The 22,447-nt window shown below is 38.2% G+C and overlaps 1 protein-coding gene and 1 pseudogene across 4 annotated transcripts in view; one reads left to right on the forward strand and one right to left on the reverse strand.

The window, feature by feature from the left end:
* Positions 1-22,447, reverse strand: part of TENM1 (teneurin transmembrane protein 1) — a gene marked incomplete at both ends in the record, with an annotated part of 555,572 nt that overhangs the window by 417,883 nt on the left and 115,242 nt on the right. The window lies entirely within an intron of this gene.
* On the forward strand, positions 11,703-13,145 carry LOC308359898 (elongation factor 1-alpha 1-like; annotated as a pseudogene). The gene has a single exon. The product of its transcript is annotated as an elongation factor 1-alpha 1-like (transcript).

The following is a 22,447-nucleotide window of genomic DNA, read 5'->3' on the forward strand; positions in this document are numbered from 1 at the left end:
GTTATAACTCATTAATACATTTTTAAATGTTTAATATATGTATGTATGTATTTATGTCTGTATGTGTACACACACCATATTTAGAGTACATATAATAGTTCAATACAGGCTAAAGAAATATCCCTAAGCACCTGCTTTTAGAAATAGAGAAGAATGACACAATTTCCATATCAGTTAGTTATATGTAAAGGAGTACTTATAAAGTGTTTGAAAATACTTATAAAGTGTTTGAAAAATGTCTGAAAATCAAGTATTTTCTGCTTTCTGCCACCTTACTTCAAAAGTCTGAATTTGCTTATCAATTCACAACTAAAACAAAGCAATGGAATGTAGCTTAGCCATTGCACTCATAATCATAAATAATTAGTTTCAAAATTAAGACATTTTACTATACTGGATTTATTAAATGGATGATTTGCTCTAAAACTTTAAAAATTATTTTAGTTATTTGGGATTAGTATTCTATCACTATCTAAATGGAACAAAGTACTTTTCTAATTAATCATTTGATACATTTCATAGAAGATTTACCAATTCTCAAAGAATTGTCTCTTTCTTGTGCTTTATGTATTTCTAAAGCAAGTTGTTTTTTTTAAAATTTTATTTTACTGTATTTTTCTTATTTTTAAAATTATTTTAATTAGCATTTATTATTTGCCCCAGGGGTACAGGACTGTGAATCATCAGGCTTACACATTTCACAGCACTCACCATAGCACATACCCTCTCCAATGTCCATAACCCAACCACCCTATCCCTACTCCCACACCCCCCAGCAACCCTCATTTTGTTTTGTGTGATTAAGAGTTCCGTATGGTTTGTCTCCCTCCCAATCCCATCTTGTTTCATTTTTTCCCTCCCTACCCCCAACGACCCCCTGTCCTGCCTTTCAAATTCCTCATATCAGGGAGATCATATGATAATTGTCTTTCTCTGATTGACTGATTTCACTCAGCACAGTACCTTTCAGTTCCATCCACATCATTGCAAATGGCAAGATTTCATTTCTTTTGATGGCTGCATGGTATTCCATTGTGTATATATACCACATCTTCTTTATCCATTCATCTGTTGATGGACATCTACGTTCTTCCTATAGTTTGGCTATTGTGGACATTGCTGCTATAAATATTTGGGTGCACATGCCGCTTCAGATCACTGTATTTGTATCTTTAGGGTAAATACCCACCAGTGTGATTGGTGGGGCATAGGGTAGTAGTGTGATTGCTGGGTCATAGGTAGCTCTATTTCCAACTTTTTGAGGAACCTCCATGCTGTTTTCCAGAGTGGCTGCACCATCTCGCATTCCGACCGACAGTGTAGGAGGGTTTCCCTTTCTCTGCATCCTCGCCAGCATCTGTCATTTCCTGACTTCTTAATTTTAGCCACTCTGACTGGTGTGAGGTGGTATCTCATTGTGGTTTTGATTTGTATTTCCCTGATGCCGAGTGATGTGGAGCATTTTTTCATATGACTGTTGGCCACCTGGATGTCTCCTTTGCAGAAATGTCCGTTCATGTCTTCTATCCATTCCTTGATTGCATTATTTGTTCTTTAGGTGTTGAGTTTGATAACTTCTTTATAGATTTTGAATACTAGCCCTTTATCTAATTTGTTATTTGTGAATATCTTCTCCCATTCTGTCAGTTGTCTTTTGGTTTTGTTGACTGTAAAGCAAGTTGCTTTTGATGTTGGCTTCAGATTGCATGAGATTATCACAGAAGCAGCCATAGCTATGTGAAAGGAGCTTTATATACACTACCTCGTTCAATCTTCACAACAAACCTATACTCAGTGGGCTTCTGCCCATTTTATAGAAGCGGAAACAAAGTTCTGAGGTATTAAGAAACTTGTCTCAATCACATAGCAGTTAAATGACAGAGCTAGAATTGTAATAGTCTTCTCATACTCCAACACATCTGCTTCCTCCACCATATTCTACTGCCTCTCCAGGTCATGTGTAAGAGTGAATGAGAGAACCAGCAGAGAAAAACAGGATTATAGTAAAGTTTCACCCACACAACTTCAACCACACCCCCAAGGAAGAAAAAAAAAAACAACTTCTAGAGAATGCTATGAAATTATGTAATCATTTAATCCAATGTATTACACCTCCATTTATGATTCTGCATGAAACAAGAGATGCTTGGGGTTTCTCCCGGGCCCTGAGAAAATCTTCAATCGGCTCACCAAATATTCAAGAATGTCCTCTAGATCCAATTTACTGAGGCAGGAAAGTCACTGACTTTTTAAAAAAATGCAATTAAAAGGGTTAAAGTAAAAAGAAATTGGAAGTGTAATGCTCTGTTAACCAAAAAATTCAACCAATTAATATACTTTATTTCCTGAACATTTATATCAGTAAAAGTTTTACTCTATTTAATTTGCTTTCCTTGGGTTTATGAGGTAAATGTAATAATGCATGGAAAAAGCTTAAAACAGTGCCTGACCTACCAGTTACTCAAATTGTTTGTTGTTACTGTTGTTCATTGGTTCAATCAACAGAAATTTATAAAATGCCCACTATGGTCCAGGCACAATTCTCCATCCTAAAGGTAGAGTTGTAAATAAAACAAAGTTCCTGCCCTTGTGAAATTTACCTTTTGGGGATGAAAATATGATACACTAATGTGCTTTCTACTTTTACTGTTAATCTATCATCACCATCACTGTCACCATTATCATTTCTCAATGGAGCAACAAAAAATAATACAACATATTTAATACCATGGTTACCTACACCCACTCACTTCTAGGAGCAGTTATTGTATGACAGGGTTAGCCCTACAGTATTTCAGATCTTAGGGAAATCGTCTCTGAATCTCTAGAGCACTTGTAGGGATAGTGAACTGGGATTTCTTTGAGTTTACAGAACAGGTTGAATGAACTGCTTTTATATGTTGAATTGCTAATAAATGTTTCAATGATAAATGTGTGTACAGCAACATTTGATTTGAGAGTTGCTTATATTATAATCTGATAGTGAGGTTTTGGAGAGTAACCCTCAATCATCTGGAGACCTCATCAGAGACTACCGTTGTTTATGAAAAACAAAAACTAAAACTTCCACATGATCTAATTGGCTCAGGACAGTCCACGGCAGAAAGCTGTCAGGTTGTGTGAGAATACTTTAAACATTAAGAAAGAAATTAAGCAATTTGCCTATGAGCAAGTACAGTAACCTTAGATTAAGGTTATTACAAGGGTATGCACCTCTGGCCAGTTCTGTACAAAATAAGGTAATGATGACATAATTCTGGGGAGACTACAAATTTAATATAGTCCAACAAATTTTAAACACTCCAAACAGTCCAACCACAATTTTCAGTGGCTGCTCTTAGATTAGTGAGACTATAGATTATTCTTATTTCTAATAACAAAAAGTCTTGCATGAAGATAATCAGAGAAATTCATCTGAATTTTTTAAAGGTTTTATTTATTTGACAGACAGAGATCACAAGTAGGCAGAGAGTCAGGCAGAGAGGGCAGGGGGAAGCAGGCTTCCTGCTGAGCAGAGAGCCGGATGAGGGGCTTGATCCCAGGTCCCTGAGATCATGACCTGAGCCGAAGGCAGAGGCTTAACCCACTGAGCCACCCAGGCACCCCAATTCATCTGAATTTTAAAACTTCCAGGTGCTTCAACCAATCCTAAATTTCAAAATATTTTCATGCACAGTCTTATGAACCAAGTCACTTAAAAAAAATATGGGGCACCTGGCTTGCTCAGTCAGTAGAGCATGTCACTCTTGATCTCAGGGTTGTGAGTTCAAACCCCATGTTGGGCATAGAGCTTACTTAAAAAGTAAAATAGGACAGCAAAGAAAGTACAGAAGATTGGTGAATTTTTATAGCACCTCAAAATCTAAAAGTCATTTACCTCCTATTTAATTTTCATGATATCCAACTACCTGAGGTGGTAGTCCCTTTGGTTATATGAGAAAACTCTTATAGATAGGTTTAGTGATTTGGTTAAAGTCATTGATGTGTCATTGGTGTCACTGGCAGTATGGACTAGAATCTAGAATTGACACTACATCATGTGGTCTCAATGATTTCACACATAGTGCCTTAAGCTATAATTCGTCCTTTATTACAGAGTGGTATAACTGAAACTTAACCAATACAGGCTCTTCCTTCAGGAAACAGGCAAGAAAACATAATGCCTGAGAGAGTAGGGGGGAAATGTTTCTGGCCTCTATCACTGCAAGAAACTTCCTTGCTTTTGAAAGTTATTGCTAACCGTAGCCCTCTCTTATGCAGAAGCATCATGAAATTCTCAAGTTTCAAGTTTTTTAAATTAATCTAAATGACACTGGGACATCTGAATTTAAAATATTCCGGCCCCATTCTTTTTTCATATGTCAGTCAATGGATTTTTGTCCTAGTGTTCTGTTCCAATTCCACTTTTCTGACACACATCCCATCATTTTCATTCCATTTCTTCCCTGTATCAGACAACTCATTTTTCTTTCTTGACTTGGCTTTTACTTACACTTTCCAGTAAGTTATATATTATTTTCATGTTTTCCTGATGGCTATGTAAATTGAAGTTTTTTATCTTACCCAAAGTCAAACCCACCTCCCCCCCCCGCTACAAAGACACATAGACAGACATTCATTTTTTATTCATTCCATTTGGATTCTCTCCAATCCATCTGATGAGTACAGATATAGATGTGAAAATAACACCTAATTTAGATCCTCTAAGGGTTTTTAAGAGAATAAAAGAGATCTCACTTTTTGCCTACCAATAATCATGAAGCCTCAGTGTTAGGAGGGTCCTTGAAAGTCGTTGAAAGTAATCACTTGAAAATCTTAGATAATCTTTGCCCATTAAACATCATCATCACAGGGAATGTGAACTTCTCACACTTGTATTGTTTTCCCTCAATACTCTGCATTCTCTCAATATAAGTAGATCATTTATATTATATACCTACATAAGTCAATCACGTAATCTCTTTGGGATCATAGTCTACTTAATGCAACCCACTAATACAGCAGATGGGGAAATTATGGCCTAGAGAGAAGGAGAAACTTTCTGAGGGTCACATATCCAGTTGGTGTATATCCTGAAAGCCACATCTCCTGCCTGACAGGCCAATTCTTGTCTTCTGCTATAACCTACACTTGATAGATTGCCTTGTCAGTACCACTTTCCCTTTTGAAAATATCTGTTGTCTTCCATTCAGGAGAGGCAAAGATCAACCAAAGGCTGAGTTCACTCTTCCTATTTCTAAGACCCTCTACAACATCTAGAACAATATCTGAGATACAGTAGTTACTTTATAAAATTTCATATATATGCTCCTATTTCTCCTAATTTTCAAATTTTTCAACACATTAAGATAAAACAGATTTCCCAATGAGTTACTAAATGCTTCCCTTACTTGTCATTTATCAATATCTTATACTTTTTACATTTAGTTGACTGTCTCACTAACTTCAAGACTGAATTAGCATTACAAATAAGATTCCATGAGACAAGTGATCACTACAGACTGGTGGCTTGTCCTGCCATTTCTGAGTCACAAACAAATCACTATGTCGACAGGATATAGAATGAAAAGTTGATTAAAAATAGACATTTCTGCACGACACTCAAAATCCCCATTTGGTATAGTTCCCAAGCTTAAATAAGATGATGTGCCACTTCTCATCCAAGATGACCATGAAAAATTAGAACAGTTACAAAAGTACATATTATGAAAGCTATAAACTCCCCACAGCATTCATTATTACCCATTTAATTTACTGCAAAATATTTCACAAAAAGAGAGCTATTATTTGAAATTTCAAAATGAACCTGAAGATTTTCTTTCAGTAAATGGTTTTTAAAAGGCAAAAGAAAGGAATTTAGTATAGAACAAAACATTTCAATCAATTTTTCCCTTGCCACTGTACTGTGAAATACATTAATCAAAAAAACCCAGGGAATTCAGTGTAGCTGGATGTGCTGGTTTTGTCATTCACTCTACAACCCATTTCATCACAGCCTGGGATACTTAGGGGCAAAGATACAAACTGTATTTAATCAGTGAGGGAAGTTTACTCAATAAGAGCTTGAGCTAGGCCTTGGGAATGGTTTAGATTCTATTCCATAGGAATGGTGACAAGACTATCTTGGGCTTAAGCCACTTGTATAGTAGGAAATGCACTGCTGAGGTGGGTGGACTAGGTATCTCAGATTATTAGGGTACGTTGACGGAATGGTGATGATCAGTACTATGCAATAGTAATAATAGCTACCCACCAAAATCTGTTTTCCCTTTCTTCCTTAGTAACAGAATTCTAGAAATCACCTGACCACACAGCCAGAGACTACATTTCCAGGTCCCAGTTTAGCTAGGTGACTTTGCTCACCAGTGGAAACCTTAACCCACTGCAAGTGTTCCCTCCACTCTTTCCCCTTCCTACCTGCCAGAATTAGGAGGTGGTAGGAGCAGTTTCAACCACCTAGATGATAACAGTGGCCCTAGAAGATGATGGAATAACATGAGGTGAGGAATCTGGGTCCCTGTATGACTGTGCGCAGCCAAGTGTCTGCTCACCCACCTGGGACTGTTCAGGCTGTTCCATTGAAGTATAGTAACTTTTTCTGTTGGGTCATTTTGTTACAGCAACTAAGCCTTTTACCCTAACAAATGGAACTAATCCTTGTCATATACCAGAAACTAAAGGGCTTATTTTTTAAAGATTGTATTTATTTATTTATTTGTTTGTTTGTTTATTTCAGAGAGAGAGAGAGAGAGTGCGCCCCCACAGAAGCAGGAGGGAGGAGCAGAGGGAGAGGAAGAAGCAGGCCCCCCTCAAGCAGGGAGCCTGATGCAGGGCTCAATCCTAGGACCCCCAAATCATGACCCGAGCCGAAGGCAGACATTTAACCAACTGAGCCAACCAGGCGCCTCTCAAGGGTTTATTTTTATGTGCGTCCATTGTATCCATCTACTTGTGCCAAAGCGCTCCCTGCACTTTAAGTCATAACTGAAATGCAAGCTCTCCGCAAATCCTTTCCTGATTTACCTCCAAGCTTCCACCAGCTGAACATAACCTTCTTTGTCCCTTTCTCATAGTACTTCTCATTTTTTTTTGTTTTTAAATACTTTATTTATTTATTTGACAGACAGAGATCACAAGTAGGCAGAGAAGCAGGCAGAGAGAGAGAAAGAAGCAGGCTCCCTGCTGAGCAGAGAGCCTGATGCGGGGCTCGATCCCAGGACCCCAGGACCACGACCCGAGCCAAAGGCAGAGGCTTTAACCCACTGAGCCACCCAGGCGCTCCAGGACTTTTCATTTTCTAAGTGCATAAAGTAAGTTCTGTTTGTGTGTGGCTTATATCTTCCACCAGAACAAACTTCATGGTAGTGAGTTCCTATCTTATTCTCCTGTATAACCTCAAAAGTGTCAGTACTGTGACTTTCTCAAGAAGTGTTTATTGACTGAATGAAGGACTGAAACATTTGAGCTTCATGCTGTTTTTCTATAACCTTCTGTTGTAGCAGAATGAGCCTGGAGCAAGTACACATTTATCATGGGCAACAGAAGCAGAAGAGAATCTATGTCCCAGAATCGGTAACAAGTTGACCCTAAAACAACTTTTACCATTTACTTTAACCCTGCTACCTAATGTTTTATGCTGCCTTCTTTTTCCAGCATTTCATTGCACCCGTGAAGGAATAGGAAAGTAAGGCATGGTAGTTAACCATAAAGAGTTTATACTCATGACTGCTTCCTAAGTGGATTGTGGGAAAATGTGCCTTAGTAACAAATTTTGTCCTTTGCCAAAGGCTTAGTAGAGTCAAGGACTGAATGGACCAAGAACCATGTTGAGCCTAAAACCTACACTGTCACATTATGCTGGTTTTCTTTTACTTGTCTTCACATTTCACTATCATTTTTATAATATGGCAGAGACATATATGTTAGGTTTGGTACTAAGGGGCAATCACTACTTGTAAAAACGGAAATTTACCTCAAATTTTCAAAGAAATGATTAAGAAACAAATAAATATGCTTGCCAATTTGTGTGGAAATCTTGGGTTGAAATTTATTGAATATTATTTATTATTTTTCCCTTACCATTCTAAATCAATGTAAAATAAGAAGATTTGAGCAAAGGAAACTTTGCTGTAATAATTTTTTTCTTCTTTGTACTTTGATATGTCATTACTCAATAACATTTCATAATTCCTTGTGCTGGCAAAGGGGAAAATCAAAAGACAAAAGTGTGAAACACCAAAAAGTAGTTTTTAAAAATATCTGTGAGCCCAAAAGGCTAGTATGTGCATATACTATCTTTACAGAGTTTATTTTTCCTCCTTTCCCTGAAAATAATATTTTAAACTTACAAAACTATTACAGGTTTCATATAATCATCACCCAGGGAGAACCATCATAAACAATTTAGTGGACATTTTTCTGGCCGATTTAAAACATATATAATTATGTTTTCTGAGAAATTATTATCATTACATAGACACTGTTTTATAATCAGCTTTTTTCTACTTAACATATCGTGAAAAATGTCTCATGTCATTAGTCTTCTAAAGCATTATGGTTAATGCTGCATAATGGTTCTACTCTAGAAAAATACCCTAATTTATTTAACCAGACCTCCATTATAGGACCTTCCCCCTGTCTTTTTGTCTCTTCATTCCTTCACATTTATTTCATTCACACGAAATTGCACAAAATGTAGGGATAAAAAGAGTTATCAATATTTTAATAAGATATTTAGAGGGATTTGCCTTTTAGTCAAAAATTTTCAAGAGAAAATTGATGCTTCTTTAGCTCGGCTGATTGAAGGTAAATGAGGCAAATGTCTTAGACCTGAAGCTCTCTGTACCCATCAGCACCTCTTTTTTGTAGCTGCTATATCCAGTGTACACATATTTTTCATGCACTTCACGTAGAGCCACAAAAGACATAAAACATGAAGTGTGGTTAATAGCCACCTGATGGAAGAAAGAACCAAACAGGTAGGTATAAGAAATGAAAGGAGTTTGTACAAGTCTGTTTGACTTCAAAGTCCATGCTGGAAACCACTGCCAGGTTGTTTTTATCAGGCCCAGATAAAATAACAGCAATAGTAAAATAAAACAACAGCAGGATGTAATTTTGAAATTTAAAAATACAACCCATTTAATGTGCAATACTACCAATGTGCAGTATTACCTCCTCTTTTATACTTTATGGTCAGAGTTCTGTTCTTCTTAAGGGCAGTATTTTTTCCTACTTGAGGCTTTCTAGAAGTAAACTAAGCTCACATCCCAACGTCTGTCTTATAAAAAATAAAATGTAATAAAAGGGCAGAGATTTCTTCCCCATGTTACTTGATTTCTACACATGTTACTTGCACTGAAGTAAAAATTTTGGAACAGGAAGGTGATGAGATACAGAAAAGTAAGGAAAGTATTATTATTGTGCAGATGGATTTTGGACTGAATGATATTCCACAAGTGGAAAATGAAGAATTTCTCTTTCATACATGAGTCAACTTTTTAAATTTCCCTTTTTAGGTAGAAAACTGGGCAGAAAATATCAATCCAAAAAGATCCAAACAAATCAGGTTTACTATTGCTGCACCTTTTTAAGTTTATGGGGGTATAATGGCCATAATTAAAAATTTCAAAAGGGGGAGTACTCCCAACCACTTCCGGTCAGGCACTGCCCCATTCCAACAGATTTCTGCTCAACTAAACTCTTCAAATGAAAAAAAGTAATGAATAAAGAAAGGATAGAAGAATCGAGCATTAATTATGCAAGTGTTTTTCCTTTCGTACTTTTCTAATCCCCAATTAACTATTCTTTGCATTTAACTGATATAAAATATGTGTGCATGAAATACTTATTATATCACTTCAAATATGCACCAATACTCAACAGGCAATTCTTACTGTAAATAAAATATCTCATCTCCTAAGGAAGTGGTGCAGGATCTGGTCTTCAGTTCTGACAAGTTTACACTAGTTTGAAAATTAATCAAAGGCAGAGATGGTAATTAAAACACAAAACCACCCTGTATCAACAAAATTAGCAAAGATGATTAAAACTCAGTGCTGGGAAAACAAGTAATAAGACAGGTCCTTTCAAACACTGTTGGTTGTAACATAAATGAGCTAAGGTTTTCTGGAAATGAATTTGAAACCATAATAGAAATCTTAAAAATGTTCATTCTGTTTGACCTATTATTTTATTGCTGGAAGCTCTCCTAGGGAGATACTCTGAAATGCAGGCAAAGATGCAAGCAAAAAAGTAGTCAATGTAGAATTATTTAGAATGCAGAAAAATTAGAGGCACTCTAAATATCCAGCATCAGGGGAATATTTAAGTAAATTATGGAACACGATAGAGCCATTAAAATGATTTCCCAAAAAGTCATTTACTGGTATTATAACTTACACGTGACTAGCGTTAAACAAAAGACAAGATGTAACATAACATAAATAATATGGCTCACATTAAATAAAAAATGAAAAACCTGCAAGAAGATAAGCCAAAATGTTGATAGTTGTTCCTTCTGGTTAGTAGAAGAATAAAGTTTCCCCTTGCATTTTTATACTTTTCCATATTTTCAAGATTTACTGCTCTGTGGTTTCTAAATTTTCTACGATGACTATCTACCTTCCTCAAAAATCAGGACAAAATTAAATTTAAAAAGTCACTTGACATCAGAAGTTCAGACTCTGAGTTTTCTTAGTGACATCCCTATCTGTGAAGATCACTTTGTTTGCCCACTGCCACACCCCTTGGTTGTTTCTTACATTAGTAGTGTCTCAAACAATAATGACGACAAATGTTTCCAACATTAAAAATGTCACTTCTCTCCAAATCACAGATTCTTTAGGAGAGTAAAGCAAAGCAAAAGAAGTGAATTTGCTCAAACTTTCAGGTGGGTTTTCTGATTTTTATAAAGCCCACCTGGATGACTTGCACTTTGCTAACTGAGTTTACGGGGACTCAGTATTGAAGTGTAAATACCACCCAAGCTGCCCCCTACAACATAGGGGTCTCTCACCCTACACCCGGGATGGAGTAAAAATGCATTTATTTTGCCGTGAAGTGAATCTGATGAGTTCTTGTATGAAAATTTTGCTTGGGAGCCCCAAATAAAACAGATCTTCATCTCAGATCCAAAGTCTGTGACCTTCCCAACAGCCAAGGTTCGCATTATTATTTTTTATATGAAGGAAGCCTGGACCATGGGATTTACACCAAAGTCAATAAAACTATCTCCTGCTTCTGAAAGAAGTGTCAATCAGATAAGCAGCATGTGTGCCCTTAATATTATCCCAAGAACAGCATGGTTGTAATGCCAAGTCAGAACTTTGTATTACTGCATTAAAAGAAATTAACCTGTAATTTAAAATATTTTTGTTCTAACTAGTCACAGATCTTGCTTCTTTTGGAAAAGCCAATATAGTTAACATAGACATGAAGAACAAGGAAAAACAGGTAAATTATTATTCACAACGCAAGTCCATCCTTTTCCTTATATGTGTGTATTTTAAAAGAAGGTGACCTTTAAAATAGGGCCTCAGTGCTAGTATTGTCAGATAACATAAAGAGAGCAGGAAATTAAAACTTATGGTAAAACATTAGGAGTCATGGCCAACTTAAGAGTAATCAGAGTGGCTTTTTCCGCAACGGGTTTGCTGCCAGAACACAGGTGTCATGAAAACCACCGCTCAACCTAAACCAGAATGGGGAAGGAAAAGACTCATATCAACATTGTTGTCATCGGACACGTAGATTCGGGCAAGTCTACCATTACTGGTCATCTGATCTACAAATGTGGTGGGACCGACAAAAGAACTATTGAAAAATTCGAGAAGGAGGCTGCTGAGATGGGAAAAGGCTCCTTCAAGTATGCCTGGGTCTTGGATAAACTGAAAGCTGAACGTGAACGTGGTATCACCATTGATATCTCCCTGTGGAAATTCGAGACCAGCAAGTATTATGTGACCATCATTGATGCTCCAGGACACAGAGACTTTATCAAAAACATGATTACAGGCACATCTCAGGCTGACTGTGCTGTCCTGATTGTTGCTGCTGGTGTTGGTGAATCTGAAGCAGGTGTCTCCAAGAATGGGCAGACCCGTGAGCATGCCCTTCTGGCTTACACACTGGGTGTAAAACAACTAATTGTTGGTGTTAACAAAATGGATTCCACTGAGCCACCCTACAGCCAGAAGAGATACGAGGAAATCGTTAAGGAAGTCAGCACCTACATTAAGAAAATTGGCTACAACCCCGACACAGTAGCATTTGTGCCAATTTCTGGTTGGAATGGTGACAACATGCTGGAGCCAAGTGCTAACATGCCTTGGTTCAAGGGATGGAAAGTCACCCATAAAGATGGGAATGCCAGTGGAATCACACTGCTTGAAGCTCTGGATTGCATTCTGCCACCAACTCGTCCAACTGACAAGCCCTTGCGTCTGCCTCTCCAGGATGTCTACAAAATTGGTGGTATTGGTACTGTCCCTGTGGGCCGAGTGGAGACTGGTGTTCTTAAACCTGGCATGGTGGTCACCTTTGCTCCTGTCAATGTTACAACTGAAGTCAAGTCTGTTGAAATGCACCATGAAGCTTTGAGTGAGGGGCTCTTCCTGGGGACAATGTGGGCTTCAAGGTCAAGATCATATCTGTCAAAGATGTTCGTCGTGGCAATGTGGCTGGTGACAGCAAAAATGACCCACCAATGGAAGCAGCCGGCTTCACAGCTCAGGTGATTATCCTGAACCATCCAGGCCAAATTAGTGCTGGATATGCACCTGTGCTGGATTGTCACACAGCTCACATGGCTTGCAAGTTTGCTGAGCTAAAGGAGAAGATAGATCGTCGTTCTGGAAAAAAGCTGGAAGATGGTCCCAAGTTCTTGAAATCTGGTGACGCTGCCATTGTTGATATGGTTCCTGGCAAGCCTATGTGTGTTGAGAGCCTCTCTGACTATCCTCTTCTGGGCCGTTTTGCTGTTCGTGACCTGAGACAGACGGTTGCTGTGGGTGTCATCAAAGCAGTGGACAAGAAGGCAGCTGGAGCTGGCAAGGTCACCAAGTCTGCCCAGAAAGCTCAGAAGGCTAAATGAATATTATCCCCAATACCTGCCACCCCAGTCTTAATCAGTGGTGGAAGAACGGTCTCAGAATTGTGTCAATTGGCCATTTAAGTTTAATAGCAAAAAACTGGTTAATGATAACAATGCATCGTAAAACCTTCAGAAGGAAAGGAGAATGTTTTGTGGACCATTTGTTTTTTGTGTGTTTGTGGCAGTTTTAAGTTATTAGTTTTTAAAATCAGTACTTTTTAATGGAAACAACGTGACCAAAAATCTGTCACAGAATTTTGAGACCCATTAAAACAAAAGTTTAATGAGAAAAAAAAAAAAAGAGTAATCAGAGTGGAAGGTAATGGATCTCAGAAATTTGAATAGAAATCAAGTCGCTTTCAAAACAGACTTTGATTAACAACCATTTACACACATTTTTTCCAACAATATTTTGATTTCAAACAATAAACTATCTTACCCCGGGGTTATTTTATGGAACGTCACTGTCCCTCTGCTCTGGTGTTACAAGGGCTAAAGGACACCTTAGAATTATCATCTTTTTGAAACATAACTTTTCATAATTCTTGGATGTGGTAGAAGCAAGCATGGAATAGTAGCGTGGCCTGCTGTGTGCTCTACTCCTAGGACACTTGCATTGTTTTAGCTATGACTAAGTAAGACATAAATTTAATTTCTTGTGACTATTTGCAATTTATAAGTCAAGAACTCTCTGAGAAGAGGATTTGATGTACTTTCCACCTGCCCTTTTATCAACATTAAACAAACAGTATGTTTTACTGCAACTCACTTCTGACATTTATCAGTTGCTTTTATTTCTCTGCCAACCTCAGCCTTGTCAGCAGGACTTCCCGTGACAGCAGTGGCGGCTCATGTGAATTAGCCCCTTTGCAAACAAACTGTTCTTTTTAGAACTATACACATTCGAATGGATCCCCAAAATGTAAAGAATGATTATCCTGGAGGCCGAGGCAAGGTACTAACCCATTCTATATGTGCCCACTCCTCTCCTTTTTGAACCAACACAGACTCCCAACTAAAAATAAAAGAAAGCAAGAAAGCAAAGAAGGAAGGAAGGAAGGAAGGGAAGAAGGAAGGGGTGAGCCACAAAATGCATCATGAGTGTAAGCTATTTGGTGGTTTGGAACATTCCATGATATTTATATGTTGCTTGGAAACAATACTGATGATCGGAGTATATTTCCTGGGCTTGAATTAATAACAAGTGATAGACCTCCATTTTTTCATGAATTATTATGAAAGTAATCGATGGAAAATTTTTGTCCTGAGAATTCTATCCACACTGCTCCCACATACATATGTACAAATCCTCTGAAAAATTGGCTTCAAGAAAGTCTCCCCTCTCTTTTATTTAACAAGGCACTATGCAGCTTGCCATCCTGGGCTAACGGCCAGAAGATTATGGCAAAAATAATCACCTTTGCAACATTAAGGAAAACATGAAACTGGCACTATGATTCAGGGCCTTATTTCTTCCCTCTAAATATGATACTACATTTTTGTATTTTATTTGTCAAATGGTTTTCTGCAAGATGTATCTGGGAGAAAAAAAAGAGTTGTTTTCTTTTCAACAAATAGCTAGAGGTGTTGAGAGATTTCCTGTTAAAACTGTGTAAGGCATTCCACTACTTAAAAGGAAATTTAGTGTTGATGAAAGATGCCAGTTTGACAGCCATGGAAAATGAAGGAAGCATTCTTTATTCCCAGGGCACATCATCTCAAAACGAGGAATCATCTCTTATGGTTAAGAGGGTCACACCTTATTGTTTAATATTCACTGAGAGTACACGCATGCCAGATGATGGAAAGATACACAGGAGACACAGTCTGTGTCCTCTAAGACATTACATTCTTCAAACCAGCATATTCCTAGTCTCAGGGGCACAATACACAAGACTAGTGGCCTCTACTTTAGAAAGGTCCAAGGCAACAAAAGCTAGTGGGTGAGAGATTCAAAAGAAAGGGAAAAGTCGTTTAGTTTGGACATTGTTACTGTTTCCTCTAAGTGTTCTCCCTCTGTAAACTTAAAAGTTGGGCCTGTCTGGCCTTGTGGTTGTATGGTAGCTGTTATATAGTTTATTGTGTTACAGTCCGTGGGCCATATTCATCACAAGTAGTATCTGCCCTCTAGCGCACCTCCAAAGAAAAAAAGAAACAAAACCCCCAAACCTCCTCTGAAATACTCATTCCTAGTGTTTCTTCAGATAGCACTTAAAACCTGGGGAAAATCATTTGGCCCTAGTACCTCAAACATAGTAAGCCTCCAAGGTACTAGGAATCCCCAGTTAGGTAATTGGGTGGTCCAGGCTCAGCATAAATGAGAATGAGCATAGGACCTACAACATCTCCCAGGGCAGTTTAATGCACAGGTTATTTGGATGGGTCGGGGGAGACCTTTGAATACAGGCATCCTGTGGAAATCTGTGGTGAGGGCTCTATCTGGGGCCTAGAGATAGAGAACTGATGATGGCCTGGCATAATATGTTTTCTCTGTCTGGCTCCACAAATCTGTTACTTAATAAAGGTTACTGACATAAACCGAAGGAATTGTGTTCATGAGGGACTGAGCATCTGTAGTGCTTCTTCCGGGGCCAGGTAACAAAAAACACAGTAGAGGGGTCGGGGCAGTTTGCTCCTTTCTACACAGAACAGAGTATGGCCCTGGTGACACAGTGAGGTACACTGTGGGCAACACTGGGGGCCCTGAAAGTACACATAGAGAGTGTACCATTAGTGGTGGCAATGGCCATAGGAAGGCCAGAGCAGAAAACCGTGAAAGGACTGGTTCTGAGCATGCAAGATACTTGGGGTGGGGGCAGTGAACCCAGAAATCATTGGAAAGACTCAGTGAGAAGTTGTGATCCTGCAAATTGCAGGGAACACCTGTGCATGCTTACAGGGATGCCAGGGAGAAGTCTGAGTACTGACGGTTATGTGACCTCCTCTGTTTCTACACTGCTGAAAGCCTGTGGTCCTTGAATAATGAAAGAAAAATTCACGGCACCAGGCTGTTGAGTCTATTCATGACCACTTCTGCTCCTCATGCACACAAGGTTTGTTACAAAGTCAGGATACTGAACTCCAAAGCCTTCTCAAAGGAACGAAAAAGCATCACATATATGTCAAAAGACACTGGAAGTAGATCCTGGTTTTGCTTGTGTTCCAGGTTTCCGGTGTTTTCTTTTGGAGCTCCTGAGGGTAAAAGGCTGTGATGATTCAGTGCAGGGCCAGCCCATACTTGTCTCTGCCTTAGCGAAGGACAAGTTTTTGAAGACTTGTGTATCCGTTGCCTTTTTTCCTTGTTCCCAATGCAACATTTACACAACTTCATTCTCTGTCCTCTGAGTGCGCTATCTCTGGAGATTTTGTCTGTGGTTTTCACAATCCACTGTGGCCTACCTCCCCTGCTCCCTTAAATTTCTTCTTAGGGGCCAGGACTGCAACCTTCCCTATACAGCCTCTCTTTCCCAATCTCCTACTCAAAGTACTGAACAAAAACCTAGAGCCTCTGGAAGTTCCAGCTGATTTAAGGCGGCGCATTATACCAGGATCCCACAGGCTGTACTGAATACTGAAGCTGATTTGTGTGTGGTGAGAAATGGTACTCAATGACTCTTGCAAACTTGGAAGCTGCTTCTTTTTCATTATCATATTTTATTCATCAGCAACCAGAAGGCTGAGACTTTAATGAACTTTGTACCAACAAAAATTTGTTACATAAGGAATTCACTCACTGTTTATCCAACGGTCCAGAGAAAAAGCAAGTTTGCAGTCTATTAAGGCACGATGAAGGAGAACTTTGGAATTTTCTTTAAAACAGAGTAGTATTTTAAGGATTCTAAACCTTGGAAGTGCTTTAATATAGGATCTACTGTTGGCTTAAAACAAGGAAACCCAAAGTTGCCATCCTGAGAACTAACAACCCAACATGCTATCATCAAGCTTCCAAAGGATTGGTATTTATTGCACTCTTAAAATTGTGTCCTCTGTAAAGTCATCTAAGCATAGCGTGGGGGCAAAAAAGAAAACATTAAAATAGGTCATGTTATGGCAGCAGTCAATGACTTTCCACCCTTTCCAAAATGTATGTTTGTCTCAGAGAAATATTTCACTGACTAGCACTTTGTCACACGGTTCGCTTCTCATTACCATTTCAAATGTATTTTCTCTGCTCTGAGGTACCTCTCTACTGCCCCAGGGCTTTGCCAAGACACTAAAAAGTTTAGTTGCCATGCATAATATACAATGCAAGTTACTTGTATGAATTTTTAACAGTGTTTTGCTCTATCACATCCCAGAGTCCCTTGAGAGCCAAGAAGTATGTGTGGGGGGGCCTCATTTGTTTGTTTATTTATCCATCCATCCATCCATCCATCCATCCATTCCCTCTCCCTTGTTTTTTGTGTAACCCTTGCTATTGCCCTGGGCATATATTCATAATCAAGATCTTAAACAAAATGAGAACAAATGCAAACATACGCATCTTAAGGCCATTGTCAAAACAGAAGTAAATGCTTGGATGAAGATTTTGGGAGAAGCAAAATGAAAGAAATAAATACTAGTAAGGGAGTTATAATTAATTATACCTGAAGAGATCAGAGCTAGATAATGTTCAATATAGCATCTGTTTCTTAGCCAGCAAAACATACTTATTGGTCAGTAAGATGAGGGTTTAAGAGCCTGGGTTCTGGAGTCAGACTGCCACTACCTGTGTTTGAATATAGGCTCTGCAATTTACTAGCTGTGTGACCTTGGAGAAACTACTTAAGCTCTCTGGCTTTGGTTTCCTCTCCTGTAAAATGGGAACATAAAGATGTCTATCACATATAAGAATTACAGGAGTCCATATGTGTAAAGCACTTAAAAGTGTCTGGCATATCTTAAGTATGTTGTAAATACATTGTTGTTATTCTTTACTATTGTTATTATTAGTCATCATTATCAGATGTAATAGGAAAAAAAAAAAACCCAAAACTTGGTTACATGCAATTTTGGCCATCAAAGCACATCTTCTTTATGGCAAATAGCAAAAAACTAAATAGCTGAAAGTCCAATAGAAATTATATGCCCTGTACTGATAGGTGGAAATTATCAAGAGCCAACAGCTAAAATGGAAGGTACATATTGGTACCTAAATTGGTGGGTTTATAAGGAGAAAGATGAACTTCTAAACATAGGTTAAATCTGCACAAGACTTTTGTTTTCTTGTTTTTTTGTTTTTGTTTTTTTTTTTTAACTGACACTTTTTAATGCTAGATCTATGAGTGGTTACCAAATGGTCCCTGTAGGTCTGGAGAAGCATTTTATGGAAAAAATCACCATCATCCTTTCCAAAAAGGCTCTGCCCAGAAGATACTGAATTGGATGAGGCACAGGTAGCTTTTGTGCAGAAATGCTTATGTGCTTAGCTGGTTCTTGAAGTCATAGGTTTGGCACTTGAGCTGAATGGACTCTATAATCTATTTCAGCTTTAGAATTCCATGATTCTAGGACTCACAATATTTCCTCATATTTTTACTGCATTACTTGCCTCCTTAAAACCATCCATTAGCTTTCAGTTAAGCCCTATGAAGACTAACTTCTTACCTCTAGTTGTTTCATCTGTCTTGCTTAGCTTTTCTTTTTCTCTCCAGTTCTCTACCCCACAGCCACCAGCCACTGGTTCTATTTTGATACCACACCCCCAAATATAAATGTACAAAGAAGGTGGCACACATATTCTCTATTATTGAAAAATAGCCATTTATACCACTCTTTAACTTCTCAGGGGCTATACCTGCCACTGACAATTTTACCTGAAGGGAAAATTTGGGCGCCATTTATAGATTGTGTTCTTTCTCTCAACCCCCACATACAGCTGGTCACCAAGTCCTACAGACCACACCATCCAAATAGTAAAATAATATTATCTGTTTACTGAGCACTCACACCAGGTACTGTACCACATCACTGTAATCTCAAAGAAGTTAATAACTTTCAAAAAGCCACAGAGATAGTAAATACTATCGCAGGAATTAAAAGTATTTTTGACAGACTCCAAGGCCCATGCTCACTTGCTCATGTTGCTTCTTTGGTAGCTTCGTTTCCTCTTCCACAACTTTAGTCCCAACCATTCTTTCTCATTTGGATCAATGAAATAACCTCTTAACTGGCTTCCTTATGTCCAGATTTAACCATCCCTCTCTCAGTCTTTATTTCAAGCTGCTGCTAGATTTAGCTTTCTGAAATGCAAATTGCAGTCATGTTACTTACATGCTCCCCACAGCCCAAATCCCACACATGACACAGAAGGCTGCTGGTGAATTTTATCTCTCTCACCTCACTTTGCTTCAGGTACCTTTTGCTCTGGGTAAACCACGCTAGCCTTAGTTTCCCCAATAATTCCATGTTCTTGCGGCTCTGGCTTTTTTGCACGTGGGATTTCCACTGTATGAAAAGGTCGGCCCTGTTTTGTGACCTAGTAAATTCCTGTGTGTCCTTTCAGACTCCACAGCACACAGGAAGTGCTCAGTAAGTATCTTCTGACTAAAATAACAATAATAAAGTCTACTTCTTTCTCAAAATTAAGGGACAGAGACGAACATGGGTAAATACAGTAATCTGATTTGCTAAAATGCTATAAAATGTACATTTGGGGCTTATGCTTCTAAAAATTGTTTTCATAGCCATGACCTCTCATCTGTGAAATGTTGCCCAGTGAGCAGATCATAATTATGAAATATAATGTTTGGATATTAGGCAGTAGAATCCTTGCTATGTTCATTAAATATACATTAGTTGATATTTATAAATGTTTTATATATATTACAAAATGTTAAAATACATTTCTGCTCTATGAACAAATTCATTACAACATTTGACTCAAGTTTTTATTAACCTCTTACCCTAAGTGTTAATATTTCCCATCCTATTGGGAGCAATAGGACACATTCGCCACATTAGCTTCTAAGAGGTCACTGATTTGTTTTCAGTTGGTCTGGTCACTAAGAGTTGGCACAGAGCTACCTTCATAAATGATTCAAGGTAATGAGAATTATTAAAATTAAAGAAATAACAGCAAAAATGGGGCTCCACAAGTGAGAAATGATTATTCAAATATCACTCCTCAGGGGAATCATCTCACTTACCCACTCGTTAAAAGTTACTTCAAGGACACAGGAGAGAGGCACAGCTGTGGCATGCACAAGGATGTGTTTGCAGGAGCAAAACTGGGTTTAAAATATAGAGGGTGGACTCTGGAAAGGCACGTGATACCTTTGGCAATAAAACAATTTTCCATGGACCACAGGTGGCTTAGCAATATTAGCTTAGGGGCTGAGAAAATGAACCTTCTAAAATTACAATTCCACGTCATACCATTGAAGGATGTTCAACATAATGTCATACTAAGAACTGTTGTCTAAAATATGTGGTATCATTTCCTGGGTCCACATCAGTAGTTTCTAAAGAAGAGTACATATATGTATGAATTACAGATATATTTGTCATTATGCAGGAAAATAAGCACCCCCCTCCCTTCAAAGCACCATTTATTTTTGGTCTCCAGGTCCTATTCAGCCCTCTTTCATTGCTAGTGTCTGAGCCTCTCTTCCAGCTCCCTTACAACCCTTACCTCCAAAATTTTCTATTTTCTTCTTTCTTCTCCTACCTCTTCCCCCCTGCTCTTCTCTAGATTGCTCTTTACCAGTCTGACCACCACTTTTCTCAGTATATAAGCATAAGATAGTCTTAATCCTTTTTTAGAAGGAAGATATTTTCCTTGTACTTTTCTACCCCTTATATATTCAAGCTCTAGAAAATTTATAAAGATTCAAAATACAGCATGACCACCCAAATATTCTACACCACCACCTTATTTGCCTGCCTGCTGATATGCCCCTCTCGTAAACGTAGACAGTTGCCTGGTATCCGGATTTAGCATTAGTCCTCTGTGTTTTCTTACATTCTAGAATTGGAAGTAAAACGTGTTAAAGCTGGAAGAGTCCTGGTCAATAATCAAATCCTCATGTTTAAAGATGATGAAATTGAGGTTCGAAGAAATAAAATGGTTTGCTTAAGAAAGCAGAGTCTGCACACTGTCTCTTAGTTTGCTATTACATTATCCTTGCTTTACTCCTATTGTTTTGGCTTTCTGAGTTTGGTTCTTTGTCACTCTCACAGTATTTGTTTTGGATCCTTGGCCTCTATCGCAATTTGTATCCTTCCCCTACTGATGCCAGTTTATTAATCCCATGACTTGTGATGTTAATCAGGTTATGTTCCTGGGCTGCTCACCTGTCTCAACCTGGTATAATCCAGATTCGCATTTGAGGCTTAGGTTTTGCCAATCAGCTATGACACACAGATTTTATTCTCTCATGTCTCGATCAGTTTGTTCAGTGACAGACTTCCATTCCATAGAGTTGGAAAAAAGGACTTCCTCTACTTGAAGGCAATTATGTCTAAAGAGGTGAACATGGCTCCATCAGCGTAGCAAACAAAGGCAGACATGTTCTCTGCTTGGTAGAAATCAGTGAAGTGTAAAATGGGCTATGTTCAAACCATCTAAACACTGCCTCTAAACATATCATATTACATCCATCGAGGAACCTTAAACAATCACATCTGAGTGAATGTGACATGGCCTCTTCCCCATCTAACACATCTACTGGATCTATGGCATAACAAAAAGGATTTGCTGAAACTCATGAGAGTGGTGACAATGGAAAAATGTTTTAAACACAGCATTATTTTAATTACAGGTTTGAAACAGGAAAACAACAGGTACAAAGAATTTTACAACACTGCAGAGACAGATGTTAATTGCTATCTCGTTAGATGTAAAAAAGCCAAAAATGCATTGCCAAACATTTTTTCTTTTACAGATGTGTATTGGAAAAACATGCTCCCTAATCTTACTCACAAACAAAAGATACACTGCTCACACTTAAAGAAAATGAAATCAAACAGGATGAGACATGAGCAGAGAGACTTCAGACATGTCCTCCAGGCATACTAGCTCATGTAACTTGTGAAGAAGAGCAGTTCTCTAGCTAGCTAGAGAGATTGTTCCTTCAACTGGGCAGATAGGCCTGGTAAATGCATAATCAATTAGCTTTTGTGCTGAAGCAGAAAGACCAAGAAGAAAAGAAATAAACGCGCACCACATCAGTACGATCCAAAATTAATCTTATTTTGCTCTGTGATCATAAAGATGCAGTGATCTTTTTATAGAATTTGTTCTAGATTTTTACTGAGTTTGGAAGTTATATGGAAGAAAGGAAGACCAAAGGAATTGTACTTACAGAGATATTTTTGTCTAATAATAGGATTCATAGGACATGAGACTAAGTTTTCTATCATTTTTTGTTTTCC

Source organism: Martes martes (genome assembly GCF_963455335.1).
Source record: "Martes martes genome assembly, chromosome: X".
NCBI classification, from domain to species: domain Eukaryota; kingdom Metazoa; phylum Chordata; class Mammalia; order Carnivora; family Mustelidae; genus Martes; species Martes martes.